At 44.9% G+C, this 20753-nt stretch overlaps 1 non-coding gene across 1 annotated transcript; it reads left to right on the forward strand.

Annotated features, from left to right (window-relative positions):
• The first annotated feature begins 19404 nt into the window (after positions 1 to 19404).
• On the forward strand, positions 19405 to 19477 carry trnav-aac (transfer RNA valine (anticodon AAC)). The gene has a single exon. It is a non-coding gene; the product is annotated as a tRNA-Val (tRNA).
• Positions 19478 to 20753: the final 1276 nt, after the last annotated feature.

A 20753-nucleotide genomic window follows, 5' to 3' on the forward strand; every position in this document is an offset into this window, starting at 1 on the left:
GCCGCTGCGGGCGGAAAGCGGCGAATTAAGCAGCAAACAGCGGTTTTCCGCCCTTCACGGTACGAGACAAAGCTCCCTGTACAAGGAAGAGAAAACTCTTAAGCTCAGGTTCCTGAGTTCGAGCACCAGCTTGCACGAACATTCTTTCGCTGGAATCACCATAAATTAGCCGATCGCCTGAAAAAAGTAATCCTGTCTGATAATTAATTTAGCATAGAAATTTAGAGCATGGAAGGAATCATTTTCGGTCCATCATATCCACACCGGCCAAAAAATGTCCAGCTTTTGGTGTGTAACCCTGCACCTTACGGCATTTCAAGTGCACATCCAAGTACTTTTTAAAAGTAGTGAGGTGTCTGCCTCCACCACACGTTCCGGCAGTCAGTTCCAGACCCCCACAAACATCTGGATGAAGAAAGTACCCTTCAAATCACCATTACCCCTATACTAATTACTATTAATTTATGTGGCTTGGTTGTTGACCACTCCACTACGTGAAATATGACATTTTATCCATAATATCTAGGCACCTCCTAATTTCATACATCTCAATGCTGTCGCCCATAAGCTTCCTCTGTTCCAAGCAAAACAAACCGAGGCTATCCAATCTATCGTCATCGAAAAAATGCTCCAGTCCCGACAACATCTACATAAATCTCGACTGTACCCTCTTCAGCGCAATCACGTCCTTCCTTCAATACGGTGACCAAAACTGTACGCAGTACGCCAGCTATAGCCTAACAATAATTTTATACAGTTCTAGCAGAACCCATTTGATATTCTATTCCATGCCTCTGCTAATAAATGCAACGATTCCATATACCTTCTGAACCAACTTATCCAACTAGCCAGCTACATTCAGGGATGTGTGGACATGCAATCCCAGTCCCCTTTGCTCCTCTAAACTACTCAATGTCCTACCAGTTGATGTGTATTCCCTTTCCTTGTTACCCGTCCATAAATGCACGATCTTACACGTCTCTGGATTAAATTACAGTTGCCACTGTTCTGCCCACCTTCACATTTGATGAATATCATCCTACAATCTCCTGCTTTCTGCTTCATTATCAAACACACTGCCTATTCTATTATCACATGAAAACTTCTTAATCATAACCCCTATATTCAAGTTTAGATAATTGATAAATACCATAAAAAGCAATGGACCTAGCACTGAAAACTGCGCAACACCACTGGAAACATCGTTCCTGTCACAAAAACACCCATCAAACTTTACCCTTTGCTTCCTGTCTCTGAGCCATATTTGCATCCAATTAGCCACTTCTCCCTTGATCCCATTGGCTTTTACTTACATGAAAAATCTGCCATGTGGGACCTTAGCGAATGCATAAATAATATCCATATACACTACATTATAGGCACTAATTCATCGACACACCTGGTGACCTCCTCCAAAAAAGCATTCAAGTTATTCAAACGCGACCCTTCCTTAAAAAATCGTGCAGACTGACCTGATTAACTAGTGTCTTTCGAAATGCAGAAAATGTATAATCGTTAAATGTTATCCTGCTTTCACGGGAAGACGTCATTAATTAACTGATGATCTTCATTTGCTCAACTAAAGAAATGTTAACTAAAGTAGAGTCCTTCATTGAATAATTTTCTGTGCTCTGCAATTTACCTCTGAAACCATAAATCATGTTAGACACTGTGCTTTAGTGATCTGCTTCATCACTTTCATTGCTGCCAACATGTACATTGGACTGGGGAAACAGTGAGATAGACTGTAGAGCAAGGGACTGGTTATTGTGAAACAGCAAAGAAATATACATTCTGAAAGAATAACATCGAAATGAAATGTGACGCCAACAGCCAGAAAGAAGATTAAATTCTGAATCCCTTTATGCAAACAATTCCTTTCCCAAAATTTTCTCTGACCGAAACTTCACAAAACAAAAATGATGCTTTTTTGGTCACTAAACCCGAATTTGCGCGCACCCGAATCTTCTGAAACGGATGCCTCTAGTTGTGCCGACTCAAGCCACGTCACTTTGCAATATTCTGCTTCCATCCACACTATTAAATGTGCCACTAACTGATATATTTGCAGTAAAATGGAATGATTACTGCAGTAAGAAGACCAATCGGCTGGTCGACCCAATGCTAGCTATCAACGAGCCCCACTCCCCTGTCGTGGACTTTTTTTCTTCAGATACATATCCTACTCCCTTTTGAATGACAAAATTGATCGCTTTTTAAGAAAGGATGGAGAGAGAAAACGGGTAATTATGCATCAGTAGTGATTGAAAGTGTGGGAATCAATGATTAAAAATGAAATAGCAGCACATTTCAAAAGCAGTGAAGGGATCGGTCCAAGTCAGCTTGGCTTTTGAAATGGAAATCCAGCTTGACTAATCTTATAGAATGTTTTGAGGATGTAACTGGTAGAGTGGACAAGGGATAACCAGAGGATGTGGTGCATTTGGACTTTCAACATGCTTTTGTCAGGATCCCACACAAGAGATGGATGTGCAAAATTAAAGTACATGTTATTGAGGAAAATGGACTGACGTGTTTAGAGAATTACTTTGCAGGCAGGAAGAAGAGCGTCGGGATAAATGGGTCCTTTTCAGAATGGCAGGCAGTGACCAGTGCGGTATGGCATGGCACAGTGTTGGACCCCAACTATGTACAATGTACATTGATGGTTTGGAGGAGGGAATTGAGTGTAATATCTCCAAGTTTCAGATGACACGAAGCTGGGCGATAGTGAGCTGTGAGGAGGCTGCTAAAAGGCTGCATGGTGAATTGGACAGGTTTGTTGAATTGGCAAACGCATGGCAGTTGCATATAATGTGGATAAATGTGAGGTTAGCCATTTTGATGGCAAAAATACGAAGGCAAAATGTTATCTGAATGGCGGCAGATTAGATAAATGGGAGGTACAGCGAGAGCTGGTATCATGGTTCATCAGTTATTGCAAGCTGGCATGCAGGTTAAGTAGGCGGTGAAGAAGGCAAATGGTATGTTGGCCTTCATAGCTAGGGGATTTGAGCAGAGGAGCAGGGAGGTCTGACTGCAGTAGTACATGGCCTTAGTGAGGCCTCACTTGAAATATTGTGTTAATTTCTGCTCTCCTAATCTGAGAAATGACATTCTTGTTATTGAGGTAGTGTAGCGAAGGTTCATGAGACTGATTCCCTTGGATGGCAGGACTGACATACGAGGAGAAACTGGATCGACTGGGTTTGTATTCACTGGGGTTTAGAAGGATGAGAGTGTATCTCATAGAAACATATCAAATTCTGACGGGACTGGAGAGGTTAGGTGCAGGAAGAATGTTCCCGATGTTGGGGAAGCCCAGAACCAGGGAACACAGTCTAAGGATAAGAATTTGGACTGAAATTATGGAGAAACTTCTTCACGAAGAGAGTTGTCAACCTCTGAAATTACCTACGCAGAGAGTTGTTGAAGCCAGTTCCTTGCATATATTCAAGAGGGAGTTAGTTATGGCCTAACGCCTAAATGGATCAAGGGGTATGGAGAGAAAGCAGAAAATGGTACTGAGGTGAATGATCAGTCATGATGTTAGTGAATGGTGGTGCAGGCTGGAAGAGCCGAATGGCCTACTCCTGCACCTATTTTCTATGTTTCAATGTTTCTTCTTTCAATTCAGTTGTTTCATAGCATTCATGCATGAGCTGAAAGAAATCAATAAGCTGTTGCCTGTCGCTCTTTGACGAAAGAGAGAACCAGCTGCTATATTACTACGGCCTTGCCAGTCTGAAAATATCTGCACTCGGAGGCGAGGCAGACGAAATCCTGATAAGTATTTGGAAGTGAGACCGACTGTAAAGACCAGATGCTGTAGACCTTTGCTGCTACCACAGGCTGCTGACAACATTCACACTGGCTTCAACCAATCAACAAAGAGTTAGCTTCTCCACCCTTCATTCAATTTCTCTCTCATCCTCTCCTTATTTTTTCAAATCTTTGCTGCCCATTCTCCGGCTGCCATAGAAGTCAAGTGGGTCCACATAATACCAAACAAAAAACACAGGAACAAAGTAACCGAGCAAACAACACATGCAAACCAATAAGTACTTGTCACAGAAAGCATCCACGATCAAACTGAGACATTGTGCGAAAATTACCACATCGTAACTTATTTCTTCAACAAAGTAGGGACAGGTCTGATTAGTACTTGGATAGGAGTCTTAACACCAGGTGGACCAGGCTTTTCCATATAATGATGATTGTCGCTGCCTGAATTCAGCACTCCATTTGAAGTTCAATCCTGCGCTTTCAACAACTCTCCTTCTCGCTCTCGCTCTCCCGCTCGATCTCTCTCTCTCTCTCTCACTCTCGATCTCTCTCTCTATCTCTCTCTCTCATTCTATCTCTTTCTCTCTATCTCTCTCTCTATCTCTCTATTTCTCTCTCTCGAATAGGCTCAGGACTGATTTGTAATTGCAATCGAGGCTCTGGCTTATACATTCTCTATACTGGCGAGAGATGGCGCGAAGATAGACAGAAAACAAGGAGGGAAGGAAGGTAAAAGGAAACGTACGCAGTACACATGCTTCCGAGCTGTTCGAGTGCATTCAAGTATGAGCTGACACAAAGCAATAAGCTGCTGACTGTCGTTCTATGTGTAAAGAGAGATCCAGCTGTTCGATACATACGGCCACGCGAGACTGAAAAAGTCTGATTTCCGATGCGAAGCAGTGTAAAGCCTGGTTATTACTTGGAAGTGAGACCGACTGGGAATATCAGGTGCTGGAGACAATTGCTGCTATCACAGGATGCTGGCAACATTCCCACTGACATCAAACAATCAACGCGCTCTTTGCTTCTCCCTCCTGCAATCAATTTCACTCTCACCCTCTGCCCTTATTTTTCCAAATCTTTGCTGCTCATTCTCCTTCTGCCATTGAAAGTCAAAGGGGTCCACACACAACTAAACAAAAAATAAAGCAAAAAAATAACGGAGCAAAACAACACACCCAAACCAGTAAGTCTTTGTCATCCAAACCATCCTAGATCTAAGTCAGAAATTGAGCTATAACTATCAGGTCGCAGCTCATTTCTGTAACAAAGTAGTGACAGGTCTGAATTATACTTGGATAAGATTCTTAATACCAGGTGCTGGGCTTTTCCTATTAGTCGAGGTTGTTGCTGTCTTCATTGAGCGCTCTATTTGCTGTTGTTTCCTCCGCTTTTTCTACAACTCTCGTTCTCTCTCTCTCTCTCTTTCTCTCTCTCTCTCTCTCTCTCTCTCTCTGTCTAATAGCCTGATTTGTACTTAGCAATGGAGGCTCTGGCTTCAACATTGAGTGTGTGTTCGCGAGAGATGTTGCGAAGAGAGATTTGAAACAAGGTGGGAAGGCAGGTAAAACGAAATGTAAGAAGTACAAATGCTTCCGAGTTGATAAATAGCATTCATGTCTGAGCTGGCAGAAAGCAGTAAGCAGCAGTCTGTCGCTCTTTGAATAAAGAGATAGCCAGATGTTATATCGCTCCGGCCATGCAAGTCTGAAAATGTCTGATCTCGGATGCGGAGCAGAATAATGCCTCATTTATACTTGGAAGGGAGACCGACTGGACATACCAGCTGCTGTAGACTTTTGCTGTCTCCACAGGTTGCTCGCAACTTTCATACTGCCGTCAAACAATCAATCAGCTGTTCGCTTCTCGCTGCTGCGTTAAATTTCTCTCCCACCCTCTCCCTTTATTTTTCCAAATCTTTGCTGCTCATTCTCCAGCTGCAACCCAACGTCAAGAGGGTCCACACACAACTAAACAAAAAACACAGCAACGAAATAATCGAGCAATACATCACACCCAAACCTGTAAGTCCTTGTCATGCAAAGCATCCGGATCAAATCGGTTGCTTCTGTCCCTGGCCGAAGCGACCCAGTACCGCCCGCTGCTGTCGCTGGCCGAAGGCCCATCGCAAAATCAGATCCATGATCAACATAAACATTGCCCCAAAACAGAAGGGACAGCAGAAGCAGTTCCACAAACAGTTAATCCCGCGGAACTTAGAGAGCCTTATGCAGCCAGCGCCTCACAGCCAATCAGGTGTGCCTTGATGACACGGAGATGCTGAATCCCTATCGCGCTTGGTCTGCCCTCCAGGCCTCTATAACCAGTGCCTGTGAAGAGACACTTCATCACTCAACCAGAAAACATCAAGACAGGTTGATGAAAATGATCAGGAGATCGAAGAACTAATAAATTGCAAGTGCAATGCATTTTTGAGCATCAAGCAACAGCCCAACTCGAGAGCTGCAAAACAGCATTACAGACGGCTCAAGGCTCAGGTGCAACACAACATCCGGGACCGAAAGAACAGGTGCTGGATGGAGAATGCTCAGGAGATACAACAACACGTCGACAGCCACGATATGCGAGGATTCTTCGCTGTAGTCAAGCCACCTACGGACCAAACTCTGAAGGCTCCAACCCACTCCTGGCCAAGAACGAGGAAACACTCATCAAGGACACCGAGGCTGTCAGGGCCCGATGGAAAAGGCATTTTTAATATCTCCTCAATCGAGACTCTGCCTTTGACTCGAGTGTTCTCGATTCCATCCCGCAGCATGCAACCCACTGTCAACTCAGTGAAACTCCAACCTTGCACGAGGTAGGCAAAACCATAAAACAGCTTAAGAATAAAACATCTATGAGTGTGGATGGAATCCATGCTGAGGCGCTGAAATAATGTGGATAGGCGCTGTTGGCGCGGATACATGAACTCATCTCTCTCATCTGGAGGGAGGAGAGCATGCCTGGAGATTTGAGAGATGCAGTGATTGTGACCATTTTTAAACGGAGAGACAAGTTCGACTGTGACATCGACAGGGGAATCTCCCTGCTTTCATCCACTGGGAAAATTGTCGCTCGAGTTCTCCTCAATCATCTTCTCACTGTGGCTGAGGAGCTCCTCCCAGAATCACAATGCGGATTTCTTCCCCTATGGGGCAGAACAGGCATGATCGTTGCAGCGCGCCAGTTGCAGGAAAACAGCAGAGAGCAGCGTCAACCCTAATACATGGCCTTTTTCTATCTTACAAAGGCCTTTGACACTGTCAACCGTGAGGGTTTTTGGAGAGTCCTCCTCCGTTTCGGATCGCCCCAAATGTTGTTCAACATCCTTTGCTTGCTTCACGATAACATGCAAACCGTGCTCCTTACCAATGGATCCATTACAGCCGCAATCCACGACCGCACCTGGGTCAAACAGGGTGGTGAATTCGCTCCAAACCTCTTTTCAATCTTCCTCGCCGCCATGCTCCACCTCTCAATCAACAAGCTCCCCGCTGGAGAAGAATTAAACTAGAGAACCCGTGGGAAGCTGGTTAAACGACGCTGCGTCGAGACCAGGTCCAAGGTCACACCTACCTCTGTTATTCAACTGCAGTATGTGGACGATGCCTGTTTCTGTGCACATTCAGAGGCTAAACTCCAGGATATAGTCAATGTATTCACTGAGGCATATTGAAACATGAGCCTGACGGTTAACATCAGTGAGACAAAGGTCCTTCACCAGCCTGTCATCGCCACACAGCACAGCCCACTAATCATTAAAGATCCATGGCGCGGCACTGGATAAAGTGGAAAATTTCCTACATCTCGGGAGTCTCTTATCAACAAAGGCAGACATTGATGTGGAGATTCAGCGTCGCCTTCAGTGCAACAGCGCAGCCTTCGGCTGCCTGCGGAAAAATAGTGTTTGAAGACCAGGCCCTCAAATCTAACATTAATCTCTTGGTCTGCAGGGCTGCAGTAATAACCGCCCTCCTGTATGGGGCAGAGGTATGGACGATGTACAGAAGGCACCTCAAACCGCTGGAGATATTTCACCAACTATGTCTCCGCAAGATCCTGCAAAGATCGTGGGAGGACAGGCGCACCAACGTCAGTGTCCACGACCAGGCTAACTTCCCCAGTATTTAAGCACTGACCACACTCGGTCAGCTTCACTGGGCAGGACACATAGTATGCCTGTCAGATATAAGACTCCAGATTCAAATGCTTTATGCCGATCTCCTTAACGGTAAACGGGCCAAAAGACGACAGTGGAAACGTTATAAGGACACCCTCCAAGACTCGCTGGTAAAGTGCGACTTCACCACTGACACTTGGGAGACCCTGGCCGGAGACTGCCTGAGGTGGATAAAGTCCATCCGGGATTGAGCTTTTCGAATCTCAACGCTAAAGAGCATGAAGAGGCCAAGTGCAGGAGCGCGTGGCAAACAAGCCCCACCGAACCCTTCCCTCGACGAATGTCTGTCCCACCAGGAACAGGGTCTGTGGCTCTCGTATCGGTCTGTTCAGCCATCAAAGAGCTCACTTTTGGAATGGAAGCAAGTCCTCCTCGATTACGAGGGACTGGCTTTGATTGATTGATTGAGATCAATCTGAGACATTGCGCTATTACTGCCACATCGCAGCTCATTTCTTCAATAAGGTCTGGACAGGTCTGATTAGTACTTAGATAGGAGATCTAATTCGAGGTATACTAGGCTTGGAGGATGTCACTGCATTCATTCAGCATTCCATTTGCTCTTCGTACCTGCGCTTTCAACAACTCTCTCTCGCTCTCGCTCTCCAATAGGGACAGGTCTGATTTGTACATAGCAATGTTGGCTCGGGTTAATAGTTTGTGTGTATGTTAGCGAGAGATGGCTCGAAGAGAGGTAGAAAAGTAGATGGTAAGGCAGGTAAAAGGAAATGTAAGAAGTACAAATGCTTCCAAGCTGCTTGATCGCAAACAGCTGTTTGATAGCGTTCATGTGTCAGCTGACAGAAAGCTATAAGCAGCTGTCTGTGCCTCTCTCAGTAAAAAGAGAGCCAACGGCTACATATGTACGGCCACACTACTCTGAAAAATCCTGATCTCATCGGATCTCGAATACAATGCAGAGTCGGGCCTGGTTAGTAATTAGAAGGGAGACCGCCTGGGAATACGAGGTGCAGTAGGCAGTTGCTTCCACCACAGGCCGCTCATGGTTCTGCACACAAACTGCCGTTAATCCATCAACAACCTTTTTGCTGCTCTTTCTTTCTCAGTTTCCTTGCACCATTTCTTTTCTGCACCTTCTCCTGCTACTATACAAATGCAAGGGAGTCGACGCAGGGGGCGAAGGAATGCAGAAGAACAAAATAAGATAGCAAAAAGCCACATGCTGGCGGAGTGACACCAGGACGCAGCAGCAGAGAGGAGAGACAAGGTGCATCGGAACTCGGAGGGACAAATCGGTACAGAACAAAGAGTAATGTAGGAAGAGGGGCAATTCAATGCAGTAAAAAAGCAAAGCGAATTGACATGCTACTTGAATGCATGTGTGTTACAAACTAGATTGACGAGTTGCAGGTGCCAATTGCACATGGGGATCTGAAATATGGCAAGAACAGAGATCTGGCTTAAAAATGGAAAGGATTGGAAATTAAACAATCGTGGCGATTTGGGGCGGTGGAAGTTTTTATGGGGTGAGCTCAGATTTGGAGATTGGGAGGTTTGCGGGAGAGCGATTTAAGGGGGTGAGAGATTTCGAGGTTGGCGAGAGTGAGATTTGCGAGTGAATGAATGAGTGATTTGGGGGTGATTGAGTGAATGGTGAAAGTCAGGTACTTTTGCAGCTTGAGGCAAGGCAATGAAGGGGGTAGGGCTTTGTAGTTTTTTTTGTATGAGAGGAGAGCAGCAAGAAATGTGGGTGGCGTAAGGAAAATGGTGAAATGAAAATTGAGTGCTGATTACTTGTGAGAATGCATGGAATGAGAAAATGAAATGAACATCAGCCGTATGTCCATTTAAGTAAAGAAATAGCCAGCGTGCTGATGCCAACGTCCACACTAGTCTGGAAACGCGTGATCTCGAAAACTAAGCAGAATCAGACGTGCTGAGTAGTTGGATGGGAGACGGCATGTGAATATCAGATGCAGTCGGCTATTGCTACCACCACAAGCCGCACATGGTTCTGCATGCACACTGACCGTAATCCATGATCAACCGTTCTGCTGATCTCTCTCTCTCACATTTCTTTTGTGCAATTACTTCTGCTGCAATACAAATGCAAGGGGGTCGTGCCAGAACAACAAAATAAAATAGCAAAAAACCACATGGGGGCCGGAGTGGCAACAGAGAGGAGAGACAAGGTGAATCGAAACCTGGGAGGGATAAATAGCAACAGAACAAAGAATAGTGCAGGAAGAGCAGCAATCCAATGCAGGAAAAAAGCAAAGCCATCTGGCATACTGCTGGAAGCATGTGGGTTAATGTGAGGAGTGTTGCAAATCAGATTGATGAGTTGCAGGCGCCTCTTGTCAAATGGGGTTTTGAAATGTGGCTCTAACTGAGACCTGGATTAAAAATGGGTAGGATTTGAAATTAAACAATCTTGGTGATTTGGGTCGGTGCAACCTTTTCTAAGCGGGAGGAGAGATATGGGCAAGGGGAGATTTGGGGGGAGAGCGATTTGATCTGTTGAGAGATTTCGAGTTTGGCGAGCGTGAGATTTGGGGGTGAGTGAGTGAGTGATTTGGGGGTGAGCGAAGGATTGTTGATAGTCAGGTAGTTTTGAAGCTTGAGGCAATGCAATGAAGGAGGTAGGGCTTGGAGTTTGTTTGTATGGTAGGCAGAGCAGCAAGAGGTTGGGGTGGCGGAAGAAAAATGCTGAAATGAAAATTGAGTGCTGATTAGTTGTATGAATTCTTAGAATGAGAAAAATAAATGAAGTACAACCATACTTCCGTTTAAGTAAATAGAAAGCCAGTGTTGTGATACATATGGCCACACTAGTCAGAAAATGCCCGATGTTGTCTGACCTTAGAAACTAAGCAGATTCATAACTTGGTGGATACTTGAATGGGAAAGCGCCTGTTAAGACTAGGTGCAGAAGGCTTCTGCTGCCGCCGAGGTCCGCTCATGGATCTGCACACACACTGCTGTTAATCCATCAACAACTTCTTTGCTGCTCTCTCTCTCAATTTCCTTTCCCCATTTCTTTCTTGCACATTCTCCTGCTGCTACAGAGTGTCGACGTGGGGGCGAAAGAACGCAGAACAAAAATATGATCGTAAAAACCATACGCTTGTGAAGGTGCACCAGTAGGCAGCAGCAGAGAGGAAAGACCAGGTGCATAGAAAACTGGGAGGGATAAACAGCAACAGAAGAAAGAATAATGTAGGAAGAGCAGCAATTCAATGCAGGAAAAAAGCAAAGCCATCTGGCAATACTGCTGGAAGCATGTGGGTTAATGTGAGGAGTGTTACAAATCAGATTGATGAGTTGCAGGCGCCACTTGCCCCACATGGGGTTTTGAAATGTGGCTATACCAGAGATCTGGCTAAAAAATGGGTAGGATTGGAAACTAAACAATCCTTGCGATTTGGGGGCGGTGGAAGCTTTTTTGCAGGTGGAGAGATTTGGGGAAGGGGAGATGTGGGGGGAGAGCGATTTGAGGGGGTGAGAGATTTCGAGATTGGCGACTGTGAGATGTGGAGGTGAGTGAGTGAGTGATATGGGGGTGAGTGAGCGAATGGTGAAAGTCAAGTAGTTTTGAAGCTTGAGGCAAGTCAATGAAGGGGGTAGCGCTTGTACCTTGTTTGTGTGGGGGCAGAGCAGCAGAAGGTGGGTGTGGCGGAAGGAAAATGGTGAAAGGAAAGTTGAGTGCTGATTACTTGTATGAATGCTCAGAAATGAAGAGCAGCCGTATGTCCGTTTAAGTAACGAGAAAGCCCATGTGCTAATGGCTATGGCCACACTAATCTGAAAACGCCCGATCTCATCTGAATTCGGAAACAACGCAGTGTCAGGCCTGATTAGTATTTGGATTGCAGACCGCGTGGGAACGCCAGATTCAGTAGGCTTTTGATGCCACCACAGTCTCTCTGTCGGCAGCCTGAATCCTTCACCAAATGAATTTCAGATTGAAATCATCTTTAACATCGCTTCTCACCGCCAAATGTGATGCATTCACAGAGCACAAGCACACACAGCTTTCTAACGTGGCAGGCAGCTCTGGGCAGTCTCTGGACCCTTCTGGTTCTGTTTAATTAAGGGATCAAGTGGTATGGATAGAAAGCAGGAAAGCGGTACTGAGGTGAATGATCAGCCATGATCTTATTGAATGGTGGTGCAGACTCGAATTGCCGAATGACCCATTCCTGCACCTATTTTCTATGTTTTTATGTATTGATCGATTAAGTTGTTGCTCTGTTTTTTGGAAGCTTGTGTGTGGACCCTGTTGACTTTCGATGGCAGCAGGACAAGGAGCAGCAAATCTTAGCATAATAAAGAGAGCGGGTGAGAGAGAACTTAAATGCAGGAGGGAAAAGTAAAAAGCTTGTTGATTGGTTGACGGCAGTGTGAATGTTGGGAGCAGCCTGTGGTGGCACCGAATGTGAACAGCATCTGGTATTCCAAATCGGTGTCCCTAGCAAGTACTAAGCAGTCATTACTCTGATTCGCATTCGAGATCAGACTTTTTCGGACACGTATGGCCGCAGGTATCTAACAGTTGGTTCTCTCTTTAAATAAAGTGGCTCAGACAGCTGCTTATTGCTTTCTGTCAGCTCAAACAACAAAAATGGATTTGTACTTCTTACCTTTCCTTTTCCCCGTCTTCCGACCTTCTTTTCTCTCTCACTTCCCTCCGTCTCTCGCGAACACACAAAAAACTATAAGCCCGAGCCACATCATGCCTGTGCCTAGTGGAGAGAGAGAGCGGAACGGAGCGAGCGAGAGCGAGAGAGAGAGAGAGAGAAAGAGAGAGAGAAAGAGAGAGACAGTGAGAGAAAGGGCAAGAGCGAGAAATAGACGGAGAGCGATAGCGAGAGCGACAGAAAGACAGAGAGATTTGTAGAAAGCAAGCGAATGAACAGCAAAGGGATTGCTTAATCAAGGCTGCGACAACCTCGACTAATCGAAAAAGCCTAGCACACGTGATATTACGACTCCGACCAAGAACTAATCAGAATTGTCCCTACTTTGTTGCAAAAAAGAGCTACGATGTGGTAGTTATAGCGCAATGTCTGAGTTCGATCTAAGATGTTTTGGATGACAACGATTACTTGTTTGGGTGTGTTGTTTTGATCGGTTATTTTGTTGCATTGTTTTTTGGTTGGTTTTGTGTGGAACCCCTTGAATTTCTATGGCAGCAGGAGAATGAGCAGCAAAGATTTGGAAAAATAAAGGGAAAGGGTTAAACAGAAATTGAATGTCGGAGCGAGAAGCGGACAGTTTGTTGATTGGTTGAGGACACTCTGAATGTGGCGAGTAATCTGTGGCGGTACCAAATGTCTACAACACCTGGTATTCCCTGTCCATCACCCTTCCAAATACTAACCAGGCATTGTTCTGCTTCAATATCCAAGATTAGAGGAGATTAGAGATTTTCAGACTAGTATGGCTGTTGTTATAGAACAGCTGGCATTCCCTGTCCATCACCCTTCCAAATACTAACCAGGCATTGTTCTGCTTCAACTTCCAAGATTAGAGGAGATTAGAGATTTTCAGACTAGTATGGCTGTTGTTATAGAACAGCTGGCTCTCTCTTTACTTAAAGAGCCATAGACAGCTCAGTACTGCTTTCTGTTTAGCGGAATGCTATCAAACAGGTCAGAAGCATTTGTACTTCTTACATTTTCTTATACATGCCTTACACCTTGTTTTATTCTCTGTTCACGCCATCTCTAGCTCACACTCTCGAACTAAAAACACGAGCCACCATTGCTAAGTACAAATCAACCCTCTTCCTATTAGAGAGAGCGAGAGTGTGAGCGAGAGCGAGCGAGAGAGATAGCGAAAGAGAGTGCGAGAGAGAGAGTTGTAGAAAAAAATGCATGATCGAAAAGGAAATGGAGTGCTGAATAAAGGCAGCGACAACCTCGACTAATAGGAAAAGTCGCGTACAACTGGTATTAAGACATCTATCCAAGTATTAATCAGACCTGCCCCTACTTTGTTGCAGAATTGAGCTACGATGTGTTAGGTATAGCGCAACGACTGAATTTTATCTAGGATGCATTGTATGATAAGGAGTTACAGGTTTGGGTGTGTTGTTTTGCTCTGTTATTTTGTTGCTGTCTTTTTTGCTTGGATATGCATGAACGCCCTTGACTTTCTATGGCAGCAGGAGAATAAGCAGCAACGATTTGGAAAATATAGAAACATAGAAATACAGAAAATAGGCGCAGGAGTAGGCCATTTGGTCTTTCGCGCCTTAACCACCATTGAATAAGATAATGGCTGATCACTCCCTCTGTACGCCTTTGCTGATTTATCTCCATACCCCTTGATCCACTTAGCCGTAGGGGTCATATCTAACTCCCTCTTGAATAGATCCAATGAACTGGCATCAACAACTCTCTGCGGCAGGGAATTCCACAGGTTAACAACTCTCTGAGTGAAGAAGTTTTCTTATCTCTGACTTAAATGGCCTACCCCTTGTCATAAGTCTATGTCCCCTGGTTCTGGACTTCCACAACATCGGGAACATTCTTCCCGCATCTAACCTGTCCAGTGCAGTCAGAATCTTATAGATATCTACGATAATCCCTCTCATCCTTCGAACCTCCAGTGAATAAAATCCCAGTTGATCCAGTCTCTCTCATATGACATCCCTGGAATCAGTCTGCTGAACCTTCGCTGCTCTCCCTCATTAGCAAGAACGTCCTTCCTCAGATTAGGAGATCAAAACTGAGCACAATATTCCAGGTATTGCCTCACTAAGGCCCTGTACAAGTGCAGTAAGACCTCCCTGCTCCTGTACTCAAATCCCCCTCCTATGAAGGCCAACATACCATTTGCCTTTTTCACCGCTTGCTGTACCTGCATGCCAGCTTTCAATGACTGATGAAGCATTACACCAAGGTCTCGTTGACATCCCCTTTTAAAATCTGCCGCCATTCAGATAATATTCTGCCTTCGTGTTTTTGGCCCTAAAATGGATAACCTCACATTTATCCAAATTATACTACATGTGCATTGGATTTGGCCAATCACCTAAACTGTTCAAGTCACCCTGCTGCCTCTTAGTGTCCTCCTCATAGCTCACACTGCCACCTAGTTTAGTGTCATCTGCAAGCTTGGAGATATTACACTTAATACCTTCATCTAAATCGTTAATAATATTGTAAAGAGCTGAGATCCAGCACTGAGCCTGCGGCACTCCACTAGTGACTGCCTGCCATTCTCAAAAGGACCCTTTTGTCCCGACACTCTACTTCCTGTCTGCCAACCAGATCTCTATCCACGTCAGTACATTACCGTAATGCCATGCGCTTTAATTTTGCACACTAATGTCTTGTGCGGGACCTTGTCAAAAGTCCAAATACACCACATCCATTGGTTCAACCTTGTCCACTCTGCTAGTTACGTCTTCAAAAAATTACAGCAGATTCGTCAAGCCTGATTTCCCTTTCATAAATACATGCTGAGATTGAACGATCCTGTCACTGCTTTCCAAATGCGCTGCTGTTTCATCCTTAATGATTGATTCCAACATTTCCCCCCCTACTGATGTGAGGTTAACCGGTCTATAATTACCCGTTTTCTCCCTGCCTCCTTTTTTAAAAAGTGGTGTTACATTACCTACCCTCCAGTCTATAGGAACTGATCCAGATTCGATGGACTGTTGGCAAATAATCACCAATGCCACTTCCTTAATTACTCTGGGATGAAGATTATCAGGCCCCGGCAAATTATCGGCCTTCAATCCCATCAATTTACCCAACACAATTACCTGCCGAATAAAGATATCCTGCTGTTCCTCCTTCTCCCGAGACACATTGTCCCCTAGTACATTCAGAAGGTTACTTCTGTCTTCCCTCGAGAAGATAGAACCGAAGTATTTGTTCAATTGGTCTGCGATTTCTATGTTCCGCATTATAAATTCAGCTGAATCCGACTGCAAGTGACTTACATTTGTCTTCACTAATCTTTTTCTCTTCACATATTTATAGAAGCTTTAGCAGTCAGTTTTTATGATCCCTTCAAGATTCCTCTCTTAATCTATTGTCCCCCTCTTAATCAAACCCTTAGTCCTCCTCTGTTGAATTCTAAACCACGCGCAGTGCTCAGGTTGTTGCTTTTTCTAGTCAAATTATATGCCTCTTCCTTGGGTTTACCATTATCCTTAATTTCCCTTGTTAGCCACGGTTGAGCCACCTTCACCATTTTTTTACTCCAGATAGAGATGTTAAATTGCTGCAGTTCATCCATGCGACCTTCAAATGTTATCTTTGCTTATCCACCTGCAACCCTTTATGTATCCTTTGCCAGTCTATTCTCGCCTAATCACGCCTCATACCATCGAAGTTACCTTTCCTTAACTTCAGGACCATAGTTTCTAAATTAACTGTGTCACTCTCCATCTTCATAAAGAATTCTACCATATTACGTTCAGTCTTCCCCAAGGGGCCTCGCACAACATGATTGCTAATGAGTCCCTTCTCATTACACATCACACAGTCTAGGATGGTCAGCTCTCTAGTTGGTTCCTCGTCACTTTGGTGTAGAAAACAATCCCAAATACACTCCAGGAAATCTTCCTCCACCGCATTGCAACCTGTTTGTGTTAGCACAATCAATATGTAGATTAAAGTCGCTCATGATAACTGTTGTACATTTATTGCACACATCTCTTTTTTCTTATTTGGTGCTGTCCCCGTTCTCACTACTACTGTTTGGTGATCTATACACAACTCCCACTTGCGTTTTCTGCCCTTTGCTGTTCCGCAGCTCCACCCATACCTATTCCAAATCATTCAGGTTAATGTCCCTCCTTACTATTGCATTAATTTCCTCTTTAATCAGCAACGACACACCGCCTCCTTTTCCTCTCTGCCTATTTTTCCTAAAAGTTGAATACCCCTGCTAGAATAGACTGGCCAAGGATACTTAAAGGGTTGACGGTGGATAGGCAATGGCAAACATTTAAAGATCACATGGGTGACTTCAGCAATTGCACATCCCTGTCTGGAGTAAAAATAGAACGGAGAACATTGCTCAACCGTGGCTAACAAGGGAAATTAAAGATAGTGTTAAAACCAAGGAAGAGGCAGAGAAATTGGCCTGAAAAAGGAACAAACCTGAGGACTGGGAGAAATTTAGAATTCAACAGAGGAGGGGGAAAATGGATTATGAGAGGAAGCTTGCTTGGAACATAAAAACTGACTGTAAAAGCTTCTTTAAATATGTGAAGAGAAAAAGATTAGTGAAGACAACTGTAGGTCCCTTGCAGTCGGATTGAGGTGAATTTATAATGGGGAACAAAGTAATGGCAGACCAATTGACCAAATACTTCACTTCCGTCTTCACGAAGGAGGGCACGAATAACCTTCCAAAAGTACTAGGGGACCGAGGGTCGAGTGAGAAGGAGGAACTGAAGGATATCCTTATGAGGTGGGAAATTGATGGGATTGAAGGATGATAAATCCCCGGGGCCTGATAGTCTGCATCTAAGAGTACTTAAGGAAGTAGCCCTAGAAATAGTGGATGCATTGGTGATCATTTTCCAACAGGCTATTGACTCGGGATCAGTTCCTATCGACTAGAGGTTAGTTAATGTAAAACAACTTTTTAAGAAGGGAGGGAGGGAGAAAGCGGGTAATTATACACTGGTTAGCCTGAATCAGTAGTGGGGAAAATGTTGGAATCAATTATTAAGGATGAAATAGCAGCGCATTTGGAAAGCAGTGACAGGATCGGTCCAAGTCAGCATGGATTTATGAAAGGTAAATCATGCTTGACAATTCTTCTGGAATTTTTGAGGATGTAACTAGTAGAGTGGACAAGGGAGAACCAGTGGATGTGCTATATTTGGACTTTCAAAATGTTGTTGACAAGGGTCCACACAAGAGATTGCTGTGCAAAATCAAAGCACATGGTATTGGGGGTAATATACTGACGTGGATAGAGAACTGGTTGGCAGACAGGAAGCAGAGAGTTGGGATAAAAGGGTCCTTTTCAGAATGGCAGGCAGTGACTAGTGGAGTGCCTCAGGGCTCAGTGCTGGGACCCCAGCTTCTTACAATATACATCAATGATTTGGATGAAGGAATTGAGTGCAATATCTCCATGTTTGCAGATGACACCAAACTAGGTGGCGGTGTGAGCTGTGAGGGGGACGCTAAGGGACTGCAGGGTGACTTAGACAGGTTAGGTGAGAGGACAAATTCATGGCAGATGCAGTAAAATGTGGATAAATGTGAGGTTATCCACTTTGAGGGCAAAAACGTGAAGACAGAATATTATCTGAATGGTGGCAGATTAGGAAAAGGGGAGGTGCAATGAGACCTGGGTGTCATGGTTCATCAGTCACTGAAAGTTGGCATACAGTTACAGTAGGCAGGAAAAAGGTAAATCGTATGTTGGCCTTCATAGCTTGGTGATTTGAGTATCGGAGCAGGGAGTTCTTATTGCAGTTGTACAGGGCCTTGGTGAGGCCTCAACTGGAATATTGTTTTCAATTTTGGTCTCCTAATCTGAGGAAGGACGTTCTTGCTATTGAGGGAGTGCAGCAAAGGTTCACCAGACTGATTCCCGGGATGGCTGGACTGACATATGAGGAGAGACTGGATCAACTGGTCCTTTATACATTGGAGTTTAGAAGGATGAGAGGGGACCTCATCCAAACATACAATATTCTGATGGGACTGGTCAGGTTAGGTGCGGGGAGATTGTTCCCGATGTTGGGGAAGTTGGAGCAGGCTCGAGGGTCTAGATGGCCCACTACTGTTCCTAATTCTTATGTTCTTATGTTCTTATAGCAATTCTGGAAGAATAACATTGAAACGAAATGTGACCTGACACCCAGAAAGAAGTGTTAAGGTAGAAGGTTAAATGTTGCATCCCTTTCTGCAAAAAATTCCTTTCACAAACATTTCTCTGACCGAAACGGCACAAAGAAAAATGTTCCTTTCAAAGTCATTAAACTCCCGAATTTCCGTGCCCCGCGAATCTCCTGAATCAGATGCCTCTAGATTTGCCGACTCAATCCATGTCCCTTTGCAATGTTCTGCTTCCACCCACACTATGAAATGTGGCACTAACTTATCGAATCATGGAATGGTTACAGCAGGAAGGCCATTCGGCCCATCTAGCCCGTGCCTACTCTCAGCGAGTCCCACTCACCCGCCCTTCCCGCATCGCACTGCAATTGTTTTTCAATCAGACACTTTTCCAACTCCCACCTGAAAGATAAGATTGAGTCTGTCTCCACCGCCCTTTCAAGCCGTGCATCCCAGATCCTAACCACTCGCTCCTGTTCCTATGTGTATAGTCTGGGAAACACGAGATCAATTCCTGCCACACTCACAGCCTTCTTAAAGATCGCACATTCATTCTATTCTCGTAAAACCAGCTCCTGAAGTATCGGCCAGCTGTGTAGGTTAAGGCTCTGGTTAGGTTCCTAGCAACATGTCAATCGCAGTGTTTCTGTAGTGTAGTAGTTATCACGTTCGCCTAACACGCGAAAAGTCCCCGGTTCGAAACCGGGTGGAAACTTTTTCGACATTGTTCAATTCAATAATCGAAAAAAATGGAATAATTGACATTTTTGGTTCAATATTAACAAATTTGGTATTTGTTTCTGCTGATGTTAATAACCCTTCAACTGGGCTGGAGTTTAATATTTTGATATTTCAAATAACAGTGTTGATATTTGATGTCTCCACGATTAGAGGGACTAATTGATGTCCTGTTTCAGACTGCTCCATATTTGATCGGGGCGGAGGAGCGGTGTGAGATCGGGGCTCTGGAGAGGCGAGGGCCCAGGGACAGCACGGGCCAGCCCACACTGCGGTCTATGGATAGTCGGCACATGTGTACACACGAGGTCCATGCAGCAGAGCTTGGTCTGTGGTCGCCTTGGGTAATCCTTGCCTCTGGACAAAGACCTAGCGCTGTCAAGCCCGTGTGGTGGCAGGTGTGCAACGGTCACCCCACGTTAAAACAATCCACCCACAGGCATCTTCCACCTTTCAGGATGTAGTTCGGGACCTAGATTGTCAGGTCCCTCATCGAAACACCTGTGAACTCATCCCTTTTTAGTGTGGAAACAAATCATCCTCGATCCGAGGGACTGCCTAATACTATACTATTAACAAAATGCAGTGTCTCACAGCCCTGTTACATTGGCTGGTTTCTCTGTACAGTTCTGTGCACACTCAAACTCTACACAGCGTCTCTCACTCCGTCCCGTTTCCAGCCCTGACGGTGCAGAAAGACCCTCTCAAAGCTGCACGTTCCGGCTGCTTTCAGTTGAGTTGTGAGAGATTATTAAAGGATCCTGCATCTCCGCCGCGCTTCACAACAGCAGATCGAAGCCGCAACAACCCATCGACTAATCGCTCGTCCACAGCTCCACAGTGAGTGAGGCCAGGACTGTCATGTATGCAACCAGCATTGTAACCCATGTATAATCTGACCTAAGTTGTATACTGTGAGAACAATGACCACTTGGTGGTTAACTTGTTCGAGACATTCCTAACCTGGACCTTCAGGTATAAAAGGGGAAGCTCCACACACTTCCATCACTTGAGTGCTAAGAAATAAAAGACAGGTCACAGACTGACCTTCCCTGAAGCATGGGCCTCGTGTGCCTTTACACTGTATAGTAAGGATGTATCAATGGCGACGAGAAACTGGGATTTAAACCACACGAGCATGGCCTCGAGCAGAACCAACAAGAGGTTCTGTGTTAAGAAATGGTTGGGACAGAGATTCAACATTGTTAAAGCATCACACAGTTCTCCAGGCAGGCAAGGGCAGTCAGGCATGC

Source organism: Pristiophorus japonicus, unplaced genomic scaffold, assembly GCF_044704955.1.
Source record: "Pristiophorus japonicus isolate sPriJap1 unplaced genomic scaffold, sPriJap1.hap1 HAP1_SCAFFOLD_33, whole genome shotgun sequence".
Lineage (NCBI taxonomy): Eukaryota > Metazoa > Chordata > Chondrichthyes > Pristiophoridae > Pristiophorus > Pristiophorus japonicus.